The following is an 8,135-nucleotide window of genomic DNA, read 5'->3' on the forward strand; positions in this document are numbered from 1 at the left end:
GAGAGAGACAGAGAGAGAGAGAAGGAAAGAGAGAAGGAAAGAGAGACAGAGAGAGAGAAGGAAAGAGAGAGACAGAGAGAGAGAAGGAAAGAGAGAAGGAAAGAGAGACAGAGAGAGAGAAGGAAAAGAGAGAAGGAAAGAGAGACAGAGAGAGAGAAGGAAAGAGAGAGACAGAGAGAGAGAAGGAAAGAGAGAAGGAAAGAGAGACAGAGAGAGAGAAGGAAAGAGAGAGACAGAGAGAGAGAAGGAAAGAGAGAAGGAAAGAGAGACAGAGAGAGAGAAGGAAAGAGAGAAGGAAAGAGAGACAGAGAGAGAGAAGGAAAGAGAGAAGGAAAGAGAGACAGAGAGAGAGAAGGAAAGAGAGAAGGAAAGAGAGACAGAGAGAGAGAAGGAAAGAGAGAGACAGAGAGAGAGAAGGAAAGAGAGAGACAGAGAGAGAGAAGGAAAGAGAGACAGAGAGAGAGAAGGAAAGAGAGAAGTAAAGAGAGACAGAGAGAGAGAAGGAAAGAGAGAAGTAAAGAGAGACAGAGAGAGAGAAGGAAAGAGAGACAGAGAGAGAGAAGGAAAGAGAGAAGTAAAGAGAGACAGAGAGAGAGAAGGAAAGAGAGAAGTAAAAGAGAGACAGAGAGAGAGAAGGAAAGAGAGAAGGAAAGAGAGACAGAGAGAGAGAAGGAAAGAGAGAGACAGGGAAAGAGAGAAGGAAAGAGAGAGGGACAGAGAGAGAGAAGGAGAGAAGGAAAGAGACAGAGAGAGAGAAGGAGAGAAGGAAAGAGACAGAGAGAGAGAGAAGGAAAGAGAGACAGAGAGAGAGAAGGAAAGAGAGAAGTAAAGAGAGACAGAGAGAGAGAAGGAAAGAGAGAAGTAAAGAGAGACAGAGAGAGAGAAGGAAAGAGAGAAGGAAAGAGAGACAGAGAGAGAGAAGGAAAAGAGAGAGACAGGGAAAGAGAGAAGGAAAGAGAGAGGGACAGAGAGAGAGAAGGAGAGAAGGAAAGAGACAGAGAGAGAGAAGGAAAGAGAGAAGAGAGACAGAGAGAGAAGGAAAGAGAGAGACACAGAGAGGGGAGATAAGGAAAGAGAGAAGGAAAGAGAGAGACAGAGAGAGAGAGAGAGAGAGAGAGAGAGAGAGAAGGAAAGAGAGAGAGAGAGAAGGAAAGAGAGACAGAGAGAGAAGGAAAGAGAGAGAGGGAGAAGGAAACAGAGAGAGACAGAGAGAGAGAAGGAAAGAGAGAAGAGAGACAGAGAGAGAGACAGAGAGAGAGAGAAGGAAAGTTAGAGACAGAGAGAGAAGGAAAGAGAGAAGGAAAGAGAGAGACAGAGAGAGAAGGACAGAGAGAGAGAGAAGGAAAAGAGAGACAGAGAGAGAAGGAAAGAGAGAGACAGAGAGAGAGAGAGAGAGAGAGAGAGAGAGAGAGAAGGAAAGAGAGAGAGAGAGAGAGAGAAGGAAAGAGAGACAGAGAGAGAAGGAAAGAGAGAGAGGGAGAAGGAAACAGAGAGAGACAGAGAGAGAGAAGGAAAGAGAGAAGGAAAGAGAGACAGAGAGAGAGAAGGAAAGAGAGAGACAGGGAAAGAGAGAAGGAAAGAGAGAGGGACAGAGAGAGAGAAGGAGAGAAGGAAAGAGACAGAGAGAGAGAGAAGGAAAGAGAGAAGAGAGACAGAGAGAGAAGGAAAGAGAGAGACACAGAGAGGGGAGATAAGGAAAGAGAGAAGGAAAGAGAGAGACAGAGAGAGAGAGAGAGAGAGAGAGAGAGAGAGAAGGAAAGAGAGAGAGAGAGAGAGAGAAGGAAAGAGAGACAGAGAGAGAAGGAAAGAGAGAGAGGGAGAAGGAAACAGAGAGAGACAGAGAGAGAGAAGGAAAGAGAGAAGAGAGACAGAGAGAGAGACAGAGAGAGAGAAGGAAAGAGAGAGACAGAGAGAGAAGGAAAGAGAGAAGGAAAGAGAGAGACAGAGAGAGAAGGAAAGAGAGAAGGAAAGAGAGAGACAGAGAGAGAAGGAAAGAGAGAGACAGAGAGAGAGAGAGAGAGAGAGAGAGAGAGAGAAGGAAAGAGAGAGAGAGAGAGAGAGAAGGAAAGAGAGACAGAGAGAGAAGGAAAGAGAGAGAGGGAGAAGGAAACAGAGAGAGACAGAGAGAGAGAAGGAAAGAGAGAAGAGAGACAGAGAGAGAGAGAGAGACAGAGAGAGAAGGAAACAGAGAGAGACAGAGAGAGAGAAGGAAAGAGAGAAGAGAGAAGAGAGACAGAGAGAGAGACAGAGAGAGAGAGAAGGAAAGAGAGAGACAGAGAGAGAGAGAGAGAAGGAAAGAGAGAGACAGAGAGAGAAGGAAAGAGAGAAGGAAAGAGAGAGACAGAGAGACAGAGAGAGAAGGAAAGAGAGAGACAGAGAGAGAAGGAAAGAGAGAAGGAAAGAGAGAGACAGAGAGAGAAGGAAAGAGAGAGACAGAGAGAGAAGGAAAGAGAGAGACAGAGAGAGAAGGAAAGAGAGAAGGAAAGAGAGAGACAGAGAGAGGAGATAAGGACAGAGAGAAGGAAAGAGAGAGACAGAGAGAGAGACAGAGAGAGAGAGAAGGAAAGAGAGAGACAGAGAGAGGAGATAAGGACAGAGAGAAGGAAAGAGAGAGACAGAGAGAGAGACAGAGAGAGAGAGAAGGAAAGGGAGAGAGAGAGACAGAGAGAGAGAGAAAGAAAGAGAGAGGGGGGAGTGGAGAGAGACAGAGAGAGAGAGGGAAAGAGAGAGAGGGAGAAGGAAAGATAGAAGGAAAGAGAGAGAGAGAAGTACAACGTAAAACACCAAATAATGCATGCAGAGCAGAATTAGGTCGATATCCACTAATTATTCAAATCCAGAAAATAGACATTAAATTCCACAACCACCTAAAAGGAAGCGATTCCCAAACCTTCCATAACAAAGCCATCACCTACAGAGAGATGAACCTGGAGAAGAGTCCCCTAAGCAAGCTGGTCCTGGGGCTCTGTTCAGAAACACAAACAGACCCCACAGAGCCCCAGGACAGCAACACAATTAGACCCAACCAAATCATAAGACAACAAAAAGATAATTACTTGACACATTGGAAAGAATTAACAAAAAAAACTGAATGCTGTTTGTCCCTAAACAGAGAGTACACAGTGGCAGAATACCTGACCACTGTGACTGACTCAAACTTAAGGAAAGCTTTGACTATGTACAGACTCAGTGAGCATTGCCTTGCTATTGAGAAAGGCCGTAGGCAGACATGGCTCTCAAGAGAAGACAGGCTATGTGCTCACTGCCCACAAAATGAGGTGGAAACTGAGCTGCACTTCCTAACCTCCTGCCCAATGTATGACCATATTAGAGAGACATATTTCCCTCAGATTACACAGAATTAGAAAACAAATTATTGGGTGAAAAACCACAGCTCACAGCAGCAAAATTTTTTATTTAACCAGGTAGGTCAGTTGAGAACTAGTTCTCATTTACAACTGCGACCTGGCCAAGATAAAGCAAAGCAGTGCGACACAAACAACAACACAGAGTTACACATGGAATAAACAAACATACAGTCAATAACACAATAGAAAAATAAGTCTATATACAGTGTGTGCAAATGAGGTAAGAATAGGGAGTTAAGGCAATAAATAGGCCTTAGTGGTGAAATAATTACAATTTAGCAATTAAACACTGGAATGGTAGATATGCAGAAGATGAATGTGCAAGTTGAGATACTGGGGTGCAAAGGAGCAAAAAAACTATATGGGGATGAGGTAGTTGGGTGGGCTGTTTACAGATGGGCTTTTTACAGATGGGCTTTTGTGACCTGTTGCCACAAGAAAATCAACCAGTGAAGATCAAACATCATTGTAATACAACCCATATTTATGTTGATTTATTTTCCCTTGTGTACTTTAACTATTTGTACATTGTTACAACACTATATAGAGACATAATATGACATTTGAAATGTCTTTATTCTTTTGGAACTTCTGTGAGTGTAATGTTTATTGTTTATTTCACTTTAATTTATTGTCTTGCTTTGGCCATATAAACATATGTTTCCCATGCCAATAAAGACTTTAAATTCAATTGAGAGAGAGGAGATGGAGAGAAAAAGAGAGCAAGAGGGATGGAGAGAGAGAAGAGAGAGAGAGAGACTGACACAAACACTCTCTCTCTCTATTCTCTCTCTCTCTCTCTTACTCTCTCAGACAACACAGTCCTGTACTCGTGATGTCAGGCCACGTCCCACCTCACTGTGGTGCTCCATCAGGCCACGTCCCACCTCACTGTGGTGCTCCATCAGGCCACGTCCCACCTCACTGTGGTGCTCCATCAGGCCACGTCCCACCTCACTGTGGTGCTCCATCAGGCCACGTCCCACCTCACTGTGGTGCTCCATCAGGCCACGTCCCACCTCACTGTGGTGCTCCATCAGGCCACGTCCTGCCCCACTGTGTTTCTCCATCAGGCCACGTCCTGTCCCACTGTGGTGGTCCATCAGGCCACGTCCTGTCCCACTGTGGTGGTCCATCAGGCCACGTCCTGCCCCACTGTGTTTCTCCATCAGGCCACGTCCTGTCCCACTGTGGTGGTCCATCAGGCCACGTCCTGTCCCACTGTGGTGCTCCATCAGGCCACGTCCTGTCCCACTGTGGTGCTCCATCAGGCCACGTCCTGCCCCACCGGTGCTCCATCAGGCCACGTCCTGTCCCACTGTGGTGCTCCATCAGGCCACGTCCTGCCTCACCGGTGCTCCATCAGGCCACGTCCTGTCCCACTGTGGTGCTCCATCAGGCCACGTCCTGCCTCACCGGTGCTCCATCAGGCCACGTCCTGTCCCACTGTGGTGCTCCATCAGGCCACGTCCTGCCTCACCGGTGCTCCATCAGGCCACGTCCTGTCCCACTGTGGTGCTCCATCAGGCCACGTCCTGTCCCACTGTGGTGCTCCATCAGGCCACGTCCTGTCCCACTGTGGTGCTCCATCAGGCCACGTCCTGTCCCACTGTGGTGCTCCATCAGGCCACGTCCTGCCTCACCGGTGCTCCATCAGGCCACGTCCTGTCCCACTGTGGTGCTCCATCAGGCCACGTCCTGCCTCACCGGTGCTCCATCAGGCCACGTCCTGTTCCACTGTGGTGCTCCATCAGGCCACGTCCTGCCTCACCGGTGCTCCATCAGGCCACGTCCTGTCCCACTGTGGTGCTCCATCAGGCCACGTCCTGCCTCACCGGTGCTCCATCAGGCCACGTCCTGTCCCACTGTGGTGCTCCATCAGGCCACGTCCTGTCCCACTGTGGTGCTCCATCAGGCCACGTCCTGTCCCACTGTGGTGCTCCATCAGGCCACGTCCTGTCCCACTGTGGTGCTCCATCAGGCCACGTCCTGTCCCACTGTGGTGCTCCATCAGGCCACGTCCTGTCCCACTGTGGTGCTCCATCAGGCCACGTCCTGCCTCACCGGTGCTCCATCAGGCCACGTCCTGTCCCACTGTGGTGCTCCATCAGGCCACGTCCTGCTTCACCGGTGCTCCATCAGGCCACGTCCTGTCCCACTGTGGTGCTCCATCAGGCCACGTCCTGTCCCACTGTGGTGCTCCATCAGGCCACGTCCTGCCTCACCGGTGCTCCATCAGGCCACGTCCTGCCTCACCGGTGCTCCCGCGGTTGGAACGTCTGTTGTTGTTGATTCACTATGGATGAGGTCTGTTACATAAAATACTTATTTTCCACCATAATTTGCAAATAAATTCATAAAAAATCCTACAATGTGATTTTCTGGATTTTTTTCTCTCATTTTGTCTGTCATAGTTGAAGTGTACCTATGATGAAAATTACAGGCCTCTCTCATCTTTTTAAGTGGGAGAACTTGCACAATTGGTGGCTGACTAAATACTTTTGTCTCTGGATTTATGTTGCTTTCAAGAGAACTGGGAACTCTGGGGAAAAAAACAAAGTCAATCATGATGACGTCAGTGTTCTTCAAGTCGTAGATCTAGAAAGAGGCCCAAGTTCCCAATTTGCAATTCCGAGTATTTTCCAAGTCGGAGCTCGTTTTTTTCCCCCAGAGTTCCCAGTTGTCTTGAACTCATTGAAGTCAGATTTCCGAGTTAACAGTTGTTTTGACCGTGGCAGAAATCATGCTGGATTGACAGCATGGCCAATGCTGAATGTTTATCATTTTAAGCTTGGAAAAGAGACCCTTAAACCTAGACTTGGGACCACACAGCCATTCCATTGAATAGCAGGCTTGTAGTTGCTTTGAAATGCTTGCATTTAGTCACTGATTCCTTCCATTGTTGAATTTTTCGATTTCCAACTTGTTGTGTAATGTTTTTGTCCAATGGCCGATGAGCACCGATACATTTTGTCTATAATTTCTCTTCATTATTTATTTTTATATGACAAGGACTAAAAAAAGATTTGCCAGAAGATTTTCAACTTGATTCATGATGATGTCTGCTAGTGTAACAGTATAACTTTAGACCGTCCCCTCGCCCATACCCGGGCGCGTTCCAGGAACCCTCTGCACACATCAACAACAGTCACCCTCGAAGCATCGTTACCCATCGCTCCACAAAAGCCACAGCTCTTGCAGAGCAAAGGGGAACTACTCCTCCAAGGTCTCAGAGCAAGTGACGTCACCGATTGAAACGCTATTTAGCGCACACCACCGCTAACTAGCTAGCCGTTTCACATCCGTTACACTAGCTAAGATTGTGGATGTATGATGTTGACATGATCAGTCCAATCAAAGCTACTGTACATATAACGTAATTTGACGTCATTTTATCTGTGGCCAATGACCTTGAGCCTTCTTGGATGGGCACTTCTAATGGAAATAAGGCAGCACCCAAGGGGCTTGAATTTCCAAGCTCTACCCTTAGATTTGGCGGTGACATTGTGTCCCCATGAGTGAATGAACACTGACCCAATCACAGAGCAGCTAGAGAACATTACCAACCCCTACGCTCTGTATTTTCTGTTGGCTGCCCCACCACCACAGAAAGCACTGAGCTAGGCAAAACAGGCAATCCCCCCCCCCTTCCCCACCTTCCCACTGGGCACACATACACAATCCATGTCTCAATAGTTTCAAGGCTTAAAAATCCTTCTGTAATCCGTCTCCTCCCCTTCATCTACACTGATTGAAGTGGATTTAACAAGTGACATCAATAAGGGATCATAGCTTTCACCTGGTCAGTCTAGGTCATGGAAAGAGTAATGTTTTGTCCACCCAGTGTATGTTCTACAAAGATACATTTCTATTGCATCCTTTGGAACAGGCTAGCCGTGTAGGCTAGTGATGGTATGTTAGGCCTATGGGTATGGGAGCCAGCCACAGATACATACACAATGTAGCCTAACGATATTGTGTCTTTAACATCTCAATCACAATTATCTCTCCTTTCCCTTCTTGACAAGTCCACAATGATTTAAGAATACCTGCTATTGTATTCACTGTAGCTGTTTTGATCAGCCATCACCATCGAAACAAAATAGTCTACCCGATCGAGGTACCGATAGAGACACAGAACCGTTAACGGAAACCTACCTGGGTGGCTTTGTGGAACTGCTTTTTCAGCCCCGCGACAGACATCGCTCTAGTTCCACCAGATGTCCACTTGCGTTCACCAAGTAATCCACGATTATCCACCCTCTGGGTTTCAAAACAAGGAATATAATCCGCTTGTCTTTCTTTCTATCGAGTGTTTTGCCGTTGCGTAAACTTGTCTACACTGGTGTCCTCTCGTCATAACAGAATGAATCGCTCTATCCAAATACAACCAGCGAAATCATTCGGACTGGCATTCCATGCTATCTGGTATCCTTAGGACGCTCCATGCTATCTGGTATCCTTTTTTTTCAAAACCTTTCTGGTTCAGGGGAAGAACGAAAGATTTGTACCTTGTCAGCTCGGGGATTTGAACTTGCAACCTTCCGATTAGTAGTCCAAAACTCTAACCACTAGGCTACCCTGCCACTCCATTGAAGTCCCTACCCCATTGAGGTTGACATTTCAAATAGTTAAGGTAAGGGTTAAGGTTAGGTTAGGGTTATGGTTAGGGTTAGGGTTCAGGTTAGGGTTTAGGCAGTGCTTGATTTGGGGATGAAAGGAGTGCATGAAGTCGGTCCGTTAGACTACATTTACCGAAATTCACAA

The 8,135-nt window shown here is 47.0% G+C and overlaps 1 pseudogene; it reads right to left on the reverse strand.

Annotated features, from left to right (window-relative positions):
* LOC121839425 overlaps nt 1–7,770 on the reverse strand; it is a 23,275-nt pseudogene extending 15,505 nt beyond the window's left edge.
* Between the last annotated feature and the right edge of the window lie 365 nt (nt 7,771–8,135).

The sequence above is a fragment of the Oncorhynchus tshawytscha genome, linkage group LG15 (genome assembly GCF_018296145.1).
Source record: "Oncorhynchus tshawytscha isolate Ot180627B linkage group LG15, Otsh_v2.0, whole genome shotgun sequence".
NCBI classification, from domain to species: Eukaryota; Metazoa; Chordata; class Actinopteri; order Salmoniformes; family Salmonidae; genus Oncorhynchus; species Oncorhynchus tshawytscha.